This window comes from Marmota monax, unplaced genomic scaffold, assembly GCF_021218885.2.
Source record: "Marmota monax isolate L192 unplaced genomic scaffold, Marmota_monax_Labrador192_F-V1.1 WCK01_AAM20220418_F8-fsc00147, whole genome shotgun sequence".
Taxonomy (NCBI): domain Eukaryota; kingdom Metazoa; phylum Chordata; class Mammalia; order Rodentia; family Sciuridae; genus Marmota; species Marmota monax.
The window spans coordinates 4,294,653-4,306,769 of NW_026693552.1; positions in this window are offsets into that span (position 1 = coordinate 4,294,653).

The following is a 12,117-nucleotide window of genomic DNA, read 5'->3' on the forward strand; positions in this document are numbered from 1 at the left end:
AAAGCATTTTAGTCATATATTGCATTTTGGAAAGATTGCTTAACATGACCCTCAGATCAGATTAGAATCTAAAACTAAGTTTTTTAAGAAGAACTTCAGAAGGAACACTTAAATGATGACAGCAGGAGAGCTGAGTTGACATAGGAAGAACAACCTAAGAAGCAATACCAGGTTGTATTAAAAGTTATACCGAAGAAACAGGTAAGATTGAAAGAATGGGGTATTGGAGTAAATCTAATTTCTCCATATGATAGCCCTTTATGTGTATTTTAGGCAACTCTTCTGTTCCTGATGTTTTGTTTTATTTGGCTCTTCTGTAGAATAATCCCTGCCTGCCTCAATGGTTATTTAAGAGAGATTCTGTATGCCTCTGAAAGCATGGTTCCCTTAGCTAAACATCATGCTCCTAATTCTAGTTGGCTTGCCAATACAACTGAAATATCTCCTCCCTTGCATTTAAATAATATCATGCAGTGGGCGCTCGTCATTCTTCTCCATCATGCATAGTTTATCATAACTTTACCTAGAAATTGGGATGATCTATTGTGTTAACTGATTTTCTTTGTCCAAAGGAAAGATGATCATTTTTAAAGGAATTAAGAGTACAATTTGAAGTCAGGCAGCCTGCTGAAGTTAGACTGTAACCCTCAAGGACAAAGTGGGGGGGGGGGGGCGGTTAGGAGTGGGGAATCTTCCTGGATGATGACATTACAAAGAAATGGCTCCTGGGTTTTGAGAAAGACACTTCTGAGTAATAAAGCTGCTTAAAGACCTTTCTCCAGGAGGATTTATATGTTTTGCAAAAAGATGAGAAAATGCTTACAACCAAAAGTTTTCTAAAATGCTGACTCCAAAATAAAATAATGCGATAAAAAGAGGAGGAAAACATTTTTAACAGGGACTTCAGCTTTGTATTTTTAATTTTATTTTTTAAGGCCTTGCTAAGTTTCTGAGGATGGCTTTGAACTTGCAATCCTCTGCCTCAGCCTCCTACACCAATGTTGTTATAGGCATGCACCACCACACTGGGCATTTAATAATTTAATACCATCTTTTTTTGGTACCAGGGATTGAACCCAGGGGCATTTAACCACTGGGCAACATCCCCAGCCCTTTTTTTATATTTTATTTGGGACAGGTTCTCCTGAGTTGTTTAAGGCCTCGCTAAGTATTGAAAGGAGTCTACCCTCTTGAAGAGGACTCTACCCTCAAGAAAATCATCTTTTCACAGCTGAATGGAACAGCAATCTATTAACAAGCAAAAGAAGATAATTATAGATTATAGAGCTAGAAATGAAACAAACAAGTACTATTGATAGAATTTGCTTGTGAGGTGGAAAGAATGAATTTGCATGGGGTGGTAGGGAACATCTCTCTCTGAAGGGGATGCTACAGTGCATCACTGGAGAATGGGACAGCCATGATGAGGGGTGGGGAAAGGACTTTAGTGATAAAACATTAGTGGGCAGTGAGGTTGGAAGACAATAGAGATGATGAGAGATGACAGGAGAAAGAAACACAGCCCAAAAGGTGACATATGATTAGGCCTGGTAAGAAATTTAATCTTACTCTAATGTATCATGTAACATGCTGAAGGCTTCATTTGAAAGGGATTCTTTGTGGGGTGAGAGGCAAGAGTTGACTGTGAGACTCCATTTAAAAGGTTTAGACTGGAGTAGGCCATTAGACATGTGAAGAGATTTGATATATAGTCCAGAGCGAGAAACAGCACAATATGGCAATGGACTAGATATGAGAGAAGAAAAGGACTAAGGATTACTCCTGACCTGAGTAATTTAGCAGATGGAAAAAGAGTATGAAAAAGTTTTGTTTTATTTTGATTGGTTTGGGGGAACTGGAGAGATTTGTTTTGGATACAATATATTCAAGATGCTTTTTCGGACACCAATCAGAACAAGTTGATCACAGAAGAAGAACACAGACGGGCACCAGATCAGAGATTTAAGTGTAAGTCATTAGCAAAAAGATGGTTTTTATATAACTGGAATTGCTTAATATAGTAGCTATCATCTTTTAAATGTTTGCTCTGTATTAGACTAACCAACCCATTCAAGTGTTTTTGCAAATATCATCTAATGTATTTCTGAAAACAATATTGTGTGGGTGATATTCTTATTATCCTTATCATATAGATGAGAGAAAACTGAGGTTTTAGTGACTTGTCCTAGGTGACCCAGCTAGTAATTTGCAGAGTCTAGAAAGACTTCTGAGCCCACAGTGATTCCATTAGCCACCATAACCTTTTTAAACCAGCTCTTATATCCTGTTACTAAATAGATTCTAGTTTCATTTGCTGAATCCCAGATGATACATTTCAAGTAGCTACTATAATGCCCCCCCCCAGCATTGTGTTCTTTTACACTAAAAGAAACAATATAATTTTAATCAGGTTAAAAGAAGCTTTGAAAGTGGCACTGACAGAGCAAGATAGAAAAGTCAGTCATGGATCACATTAATTGATCTGCCTTTATTAGATCCCTTGTGTAGAATTTTCTGTGATTGAGACTATCTGGACTAGTAAGAAGAATCATGATGTGAACCTCTATTCTCAAGTTGCCCATACTGTAGTCATAGGGAGAAAATATACATACAGAATAGCTAAGAAGATAGAGCTAGAGATACACAATCATACAGAGATAAGCCTGCCAATCAGCAGTGGAGACAAATCATTCATTCATTGAACAATATTTACTGAGCATCCTCTGTGTACCAGAGATTTTCAAGAACTTGGTATATAGGTATGTCAGTAGACACAGCAGACATTTGACATGTCTCTTTAGTCTCTTGTCATTCTTGATTTCTAACAGCCTACTATCCCTACTCATTCCACAGCCTTTATTTATTTATTTGGCTATAATCCACTTAGGTATTGTTGAAGGTATAAATTGATACAGACTTTTAAAAGAGAATTTGCCAATATTCATTGACATTTAAAGTTTTATACTCTTAGACTCAAGAAGTTAAATTTCTAAGACATGTGCCATAATATATATTATATGATTAGGCCTGGTAAGAAATTTAATTTTACTCTAATGTATCATGTAACATGCAGAAGGCTTCATTTGAAAGGGATTCTTTGTGGGGTGGGAGGCAAGGGTTGACTGTGAGACTCCATTTAAAAGTTTTAGACTGGAGTAGTCCATTAGACATGTGAAGAGATTTGGTATATAGTCCAGAGCGAGAAGCAGCACAATATGGCAATGGACTAGATATGAGAGAAGAAAAGGACTAAGGATTACTCCTGACCTGAGTAATTTAGCAGATGGAAAAACAGTAGGAAAAAGTTTTGTTTATATATATATATATATATATATATATATATATATATATATATATATATATATATATATATTATGGCACATGTCTAGAAATTTAACTTCTTGGGTCTAAGAGTGTGTGTGTGTATATATATATATATATATATATATATATATATATATATATATGCCTGTTCATACTGTTTCTAATAGCAGAAAGTTGGGAAAATAAATGAAGGAAGGAAATAAATAAATAAATAAATCTGGCTTCTATCTGAACCACTCCCCTGAAATTGTTCTTGCCTAAAATGACTAACACATCTTCCCAGTTTCTAAGCCCAGGGAAAACTATTTGTTCCTTCCCTGTCTGATGTAGCTGGCCATTCTCTCCTTTGTAAATAGTTCTCTTCCCTTTCATGGAACCACACATCACTGGTTTTTCTACTAGGTCTTGGTACTGTTCTAGTCAAGTACTTTAAGTAATGTACTTACTCCAGGTACAGTCTGGACCTTCTCATGTTCCTAACCCACTTACCTCTTGCCACTTCCCTGATCTACCACATCCCCCTCCATGGTCTTAGTTATCACCTAGATGTCCATGAGTCCAAAGTCAGCTCATTCTCCTAAACTCGAGATTCACTTCCTACCAGCCCAGCCCTCTTGACTGCTCCACAGGAAACTCCACATTCCAAGCCTGACCTCCTCATTCCTCTCTGCAACATCACACAAAACTTGATTTCCTTCTCCTATGTCTTCTCTCAGCAACTAAGACAACCCTCTACTGATAAGACCGGCTCCTCCCTCCCTCTGCTTCTTCTTACTCTACTCTCAAGGTCCTCACCATTCATACTCACTTAATCTCAAGTCCTATGAGTTCTACCTCCAAAATATATCTACGGCCTGACCACTTTTTCCATCCTCATTGATGGATATCATACTGCAGGTCAACAGCTTCTCTTTCCCAGACAACTCTATCATCAGGTTGTTAAAAAGTAAATACTCTCAAGTCAGCTTCTGGCTTAAAACCTGCCCCCCCCCGCCACCTTTTTTCAGTTGTAGATGGATACAATACCTTTATTTTATTATTTATATGATGCTGAGGATCGAACCCCGTGCCCCACTCATTCGAGGCAAGCGCTCAACCACTGAGTCATAATCCCAGCCCAAAACTTCCTTTTTTGTTGTTGTTGTTCTAATTAGGTATATATGACAGCAGAATGCATTTTGATTCATTGCACAAAAATGGAGCAAAACTTTTCTCTGGTTGTACATGATGTAGCATTGCACCATATATGCAGTCATATATGTACCTAGAGTAATGATGTCCATCTCATTCCACCATCTTTTTAACCCCCATGCCACCACCCCTTCCCTTCCTTCCCTTAGCCCAATTAAAGTTCCTCCATTCTTCCTATGCCCCCTCCGTTATGGACCAGCATCCACTTATCAGAACATTCAGCCTTTGGTTTTTTGGGATTGGCTTAATTCACTTAGCATGATATTCTCCAACTCTACCCATTTACCTGAAATGCTATAATTTTATTCTCTTTTATTGCTGAGTAATATTCCATTGTGTATATACACCACGGTTTCTTTATCCACTCATCTATTGAAGGGCATCTAGGCTGCTTCCACAGCTATTGTGATTTGAGCTGCTAAAAATATTGATGTGGCTGTGTCATTTTAGTAGGCTGATTTTAAGTCCTGTGAGTAAAGACTGAGGAGGGATAGCTGAGTCAAATGGTGGTTCCATTCCAAGTTTTCTAAAGAATCTCCATACTGCTTTCCAGAGTGGTTGCACCAATTTGCAGTGCCACCAATAATGTATGAGTGTACCTTTTCCCCCCACATTCTTGCCAACACTTATTTTTGCTTGTATTCTTGATAATTGCCATTCTGACTGGAATGAGATGAAATCGTAGTTTTAATTTGCATTTCTGTAATTACTAGAGAAGTTGAACATTTTTTCATACATTTGTTGATCAATTATATATCTTCTTCTGAAAAGTGTCTGTTTAGTTCCTTAACCCATTTATTGATTGGGTTATTTATTTGGTTATTTTATTTATTTATTTTGGTGTTAAGTTTTTGAGTTCTTTATGCATGCAAGGCCAGCACTCTACCAACCGAGCTATATCCTCAGCCCATGTTTAAACTCTCTTCATGCTTAAGGGAAAAGAAATCTACAAGATGTGAGCATGCTGGTCTTTGATCTCATGTCATATCCCTCTCCTTGCAGGCTCCTCTGGAGCTCACCTTTGCCCTTTCAAAATGGGATCTTTCTTGACATGAATCTTCTGGGTCTTTCAAAATCTCAGCTCACATCTCATTTTCTCAGAACGGCCTTCCCTGGTCACTATATCTAAGTGGATTCCCAGTTACTCTCAGCCCTATGTATTCCTTTTGTACCGTATCTCAATGGGTAAATATTTCATTTATTTATTTTCTACTTGCTTTATCTTCAACAAATAAATCTCATAAGGATAGGTGGGAACCATGGCTATTTTATTCTAAGTATCTTATTACCTAGCATATCCTACTAGTCCAAAAAAGTATTTGTTGAATTTGAATGAATGATTCAATGCTCCATTCCTCAATACATTTTTTTAACATAGGAACCAAAAATAATGGTGTGTAGTCTGTTTCTTCCCTTTTTCTACCCTTTGATGGTTTTTCATTGTCCCAGACCATAAGAGGCCTCCAAATTCTGCTTTAGCTTTACTTTCTTTCTTCTCCTTTCTCCAAATCCTTCTGTTGAATTTAATTCACCCAAGCTTTCAGCAGTCCACATAACCTCAGCTACCTTCTCTGACTCCTGCTATTTTAATTAGACCCTTCTTCCTTTTCCCTTTCAGGCTATTCTAAGCTTTTCTGAAAGGTCTTGCCTTTGAAATCTACCATTGAGCCTTACCTGATCCTGAGTCATTGGTCTCTTCCCATAGGCCTAGATCTTTTTCTTTACCTACTGCTAAACAATGGACAACAACAAAGATGCCCAAATCCTAATTCCTATAACCTGTGAATATTATCTTGTGTGGCAAAAGAGATTTTTACTGATATGGTGAAGTGTGAGAATCTCAAAATAGGGAAATTATCCTGGATCGTGGGAGTGGACCCTAAACTTAATCACAAACATCCTTACAGAGGGAAGGTGGTATCATCACAAAAGAAATATAGCATGTGATCAAGGAAGCAAGGAGATTTGAAGATGATATGTCTTTAAAATAGAGGAAGCCACCAAAAGCAAAGAAATGCAAGTAAGGAAGCTGTAGAAACTGGAAAGGACACCCTGACCCTCTACTCAGAACCTCCAGGAGGAACCAGCCCTGCAAACACCTTGACGTTAGCCCAGTAAAACTGATTTTGGACTAACAGCCTCCAGAACTAGAAGAGAATAAATCTGTGTTGTTTTAAGCCACTAAATTCATGGTACTTAGTCACAGCAGCAATAGAAAATTAATAAACCTGCCTCTTCACAGTTTTAATTTCCTGTCTTATAGTTGCTTACTATTGGACTAAATCCCCCATTAAACCTTGGGGACAAGAAATATGTTTTATTTTCCAGGCATAGTGACACATACTTGTAATTCCAGCAACTCGGAAGGCTGAGGCAGGAATATCTCCAAGTTCAAGGTCAGCTTCAGCAATTTATCAAGACCCTTTCTCAAAATAATAAAAAAGACTGGGATTATAGCTCAGTAGTTCAATTTTCAGTACCATTTACAGTGGTGTTCATCCTAAATGAGCCTACTCTTTTTTTATTTTTCATTTGTTATATTCATACATTCACACAATAAAACAGTATAATTTGATCAATTTTAAACAAGACTACTGTTACCTAAGATATGAAAGTAGGAGCAGATTGTATGTTCAAACCCCAAAATAGTATTACTCATCAGACTGCAATGCTAATTAAATGTCTATGTGTTTATCAAATCTTTTTTAGACAATTTTACAAATTCTTTAGTGCCATAATCAAGAGATGGCATAACATAGTAAAAATGTAAATGTATAAGCATAACATAGTAAAAATGTAAATGTACAGATGTTGGAGTAGTATAGATCAAAATTACTGTGCTGAAAAAAAAATCAAATGACTTTGGAATAAAGTGAGGGTGCTATTATCACTTAATAGATATTTATTGAGTACTTTTATTTATTTCTAAGTCCTGTGGCTCAATGGTAATAAGGAAAGGGGGCATCTCTGCCTTTAATGAGCTCACATGATTATGAAATAAAGAGACAATAAATGGAATCAAATATCAAATAATTACAGATTGTTATTAAAATGTTGATGCCCAAGGAGGAGGAGTAAGAATGACTAATGAAGAAACTTACATTAAATAGAGTAGTTGGGGAAGACCTCCGTAAAGAGGTGTCATTGAAACTGAATTTTAAATTGGAGTCAGGAGCTAGCTTTCCTGGGTATGACTATCTAGTTAATCTGGGAGAACCAGAAATGCAAAATAGCAATGGAAAAAGTTGTTTTGATTTTTGTTTTTGGTGTAACTAGAATAGTTCATAAGAGGAGGTAGGGAAGATCAAGATCATACAGGGCTTTACAGAGCAGGGAAGGAGTTTGCATATAATCCCAAGTGCAAAAGGAACTTCAGAGAGGGTTTATAGGAGAGTAAAAGCATAATTATTTGAATTTTTAAATATCACAAAGGCTGCTACATGCACATATGGAGTGAATGTAGGAGCATCAGTTAGGAGGCTGGTCTAGGTGGGAGACTGTGGTGACTTAGACCAGGGTCTCCACAGTGGGGACAGAAAGCAGAGTTGGAGTTTAGGCTTATTTTAGAGATACAACAACATGATTTGCCCACATATTGGGTATGATAATAGTGGGTAAGAAGGGAAAGAGGAATCAAGACAAGCCCCAAAGTTTTAGCTGTGAAATGGAAGGAAAACAATCCAATTTTCTGAGAAAATTATAATTCCTCAAGGTTTGAAGTGAAATATACCAAGAGTTGAGTTTGGTATTAAGTTTCAAAATGCAATAATAAGTCCAAAAATACAAAGCACAAGTCTGTGATCAGAAAAGTCTGAGCCAGATAAATAAATTTGATAGTCATCAATATATAAATAACATAGATTTTACTTAATTTCATGAATACGGATGAAATCACCAGAATGGTAATAAAAAAGACTATAAAAATAAAAGTGTATTGAGATACAGGAAATGATAGTTACTATCCAAATGCTAATACATAGACAAACCAGAAAATTATCACTTATTTATTTTTAGTATATACTTTAGATTTGTTTTAAAAATTTTAAGTTACTCATGATGATTCTGGAACTAAATCAGTACATTTTTAAAACAATGATATTAGTGCTGGGACTGGGGCTCAGTGGCAGAGCGCTTACCTGGCCCATGTGAAGCACTGGGTTTGATCCTCAGCACCACATAAAAATAAAAACAAAGACATGCTGTCCATCTACAACTACAAAAAAAATTTTTTTGTTAACGATGTTACCTGTAATAACGTGCTCTTTAAAAGAAAATCTATGTAAGGAGGAGGCATTGATGTTCATTGGAAAAAGAGATCTTTTTTTTCTGGTTAATAAAATTAACTTTAATAGTAGATTGTATACATTTCAAATGTTGATTAATTATATCAGTTTCTAACTTGAGTAATTGAATTATTTTGTTAAATATTGATGCTTCTAACATATACATTTTATATCTGCCCCAAAGTATTAAATATATGAGTGTAGCCATTTCTAAGCAGAAGTGAGCACATATATTTCAAAATTTTTAAAATACTTTTTTCCTGTTTTTTTATAATGCTTTTATGGAGGCATGAGTGGACATACAATTTTATTTATTTAATATATACAACTTGATAGGGAGTCTGAGGCAGGAAGATCACGGGTCAAAGCCAGCCTCAGCAACAGTGAGATGCTAAGCAACTCAATGAGACCCTGTCTCTAAATAAAATACAAAATAGGGCTGGGGATGTGGCTCAGTGGTTGAGTGACCCTGAATTCAATCCCCAGTACCCCCAAAAGAGATGAATCTTGAAGAACTTTTTTTGCTTCTTTGTGTTTTGAGTCTCCCCGACACACACACACACACACACACACACACACACACACACACCTTCCTTTGGTTTGTTTTTAGTTTTCACCCCACCTTCACCCCCCCCCATGCCTTTTTCTTTTCTCAGTTTGCTTTTAAATATGTTGCTTGGTCACAGTTAATGAATGATGACTGAACACACCCTTTCTAAGTTAGTAATCTGCAAATAGAAGATCGGTAGCTTCTTTGTGGTAAGAAATCATCAATACTTATTATTTCAAATCTCTTTAGATGAACTCTTTAGGAATTCAGATCTCTTTACCAGCAAGGAAGAAACATCCCTCTTTCCTTGTATCTCTTTTATCTTGTGTGTCTGTAATAATCACTAGGGAATAGCACTGGAGCACTTCACACTAAAATGGTCTTGAGTAATAGATAACAGGCATATTGAGAAGCCACCAAAGGAGTTTGGCTTCTAGAAGTCTACTCAGTAGGACCAATACTGACCTGATAAAGCTCTCGGGAAAGAAAAAAAAAAGGCCAGTGGCCTTATCAGAAAAGTCTTCAGATTCCCAAGGAAATAATTTGACTATTACACTTCTTCATACTGGTAGAATCCTTCCCTAACCATATAACTACTTTCCATACACAAAAATCTCATCTCTTTTGCCTCCTTTTTTTACTTCCTGTCCCAAACTACAGCCACCCTCTCTGACCCCTTCTCCCTAGATATAGATGCAGGATTCTATATGCCCTGGTGCATTAAAAGTACTCTGGGCTTTCCAACCATATCATGGGCAGAACTTGTGCTTTTCTCAGATCATGTTTTGAAAGGACAAGTTCTTTTCAGCCAATCAGAGGTCTCTGCTGAGGGCACAAGATTGCTCTCTGACTCAGCTCAGGGCATACTTAAATTAGTTGGGCAGATGGAGCATGACTGGGTTTTCCCCAGGAGAAGGAAGTTTGTTTCTAGCAACTTAACTGTTCAATTATCTGAACAGAAAGAGAGTGCAAGGTGTATGTACTTTTTTTGCCTCAGCCTGCCAAGTTGCTGGGATTATAGGTGTGCACTGGGATAATAGGTTTGCACCACTGAGCCTGGCTAAGGGGTATTCTTTTTCTTTCTGGGATTTCTTACAGCTTTCCTTTAAAAATCCAAACAGCATGTCCAATATATGTATGTAACTTTTGCTCATCTTTCAAATGCATAGCTCTTTACATCTTTCAAATACATAGCACTTTAGAAGTCAGAGATAACTTTCGATCCTGTAGATCTGGTATTTTATTTATTTATTTTATTTCAAATAAAACTGAACCTTAAGCTAGGCTGTCAAACTTTAATTTTTATCTTAATAAAATGGAATAGGAATTATATTCCTAAGACTGCTATGTAGAGAGTGGCTGGTGGTGGCTCAAACAGAGAGGCTGATGGCATTCTAAAGCATTTGCACATACTTTATCTGCTGTTTGCACCACTCATGCCCACCCCGCTGCATGTGGTTCAAGTTCTTAGTTTATCATCAATTCCAGCAAGCCTTTCCAGAGCCCACATCTTAGAACCATCCATGCCCCTCTTTTGTGCTCTCATGGAGCTGGGTGTTACCTCTATCATTCTATATTATGGGTATTCATTTACTTGTCTCAAGTTTCATGTAAACAGTAAGCCCCAAGTTTCTCTTGCTTGTTGTTACAGAACCCAAAGCAATGCCAGCACTTAGCTGTTACTCAACATTTTCTGAATAAATTCAGCAAAGTTAAATGCAGCCAATGACTGGGAATCTTCAAGGTTATAGTGAGAATTAATATCTTTGCCAGGAACAGTTTAGCAAGGGAGCCTAGAATCCATGCATGAAGTCCGGCTTTTGTGAATGGTATTTGGGACCAACGACCCACACTTAGCATCTAAAACAACCCACATTTGCTATTTCACATTTCTATAGGTCAAAAGTCTGATTCTGACACAAGTAATAGAGCTAACATCTAAGTGTGGTAGGCAGCATTCCTTTGCAGAGGCTCTAGGGGAGACACCATTGTCTTGCTTGTTGGAGGTATTGCTAGAATTTAGTTTCCTTACAGTGATAGGACTGATGTCCCCTTTTCATGCTGCTGACAGCTAAGTGTTGTTTGCAACTTCTAAGGGCTGCCCATACCTGTTGGCTCCTGGCTTGCTACCTCCAGGTTCAAAGTCCCCAGGAATGTGTAGAATTACTCTCACACTTTGTACCTTTCCTGCTCCTTTTTAAATAATTGCTTGTGCAACTGTAACTTCCTAATGCAACACATTAACCATAATGTGATATATTCATGATCACAGCAGCAGGATGCAAATCATGGGGTCCCCATTCTGGCCTGTCACACACTTACTGCCTCAGAATTTCTTTTATCACCCGGCAAGGACAAGGAAATTCATTTTCTATAATAGAAAACTTAATGACTCCTCTGTCACTATACACATTTTTGTAGAGGAAGTGAACATAATTGACTTTTTCAAAAACAAAGACCACACCGCTAGTTTTTATTTCAGGATAGCAATATCTTAATGGAGAAGACAGAGAAGGAGAAAAAAGATCCCAGAGAAAATTCTCTAAAAAGAATCCATCTCTGCCTACAAAAAAAAAATCTTCCATTTTGATGCAATTCTGATATTCCTGGGCTACTTTTCAAATTTTCTAGTAGTGTACTGGCCTTCACATTTTTCTTCTCAGAAACTTACGATTGGCCATTTCTTTGCCCATACTCATTGTGACTGTCACTTATTTTCTGACTATGTAGTTTATTATACTGTCCTAGAGCTGCCTTTTCTCCTGGAAA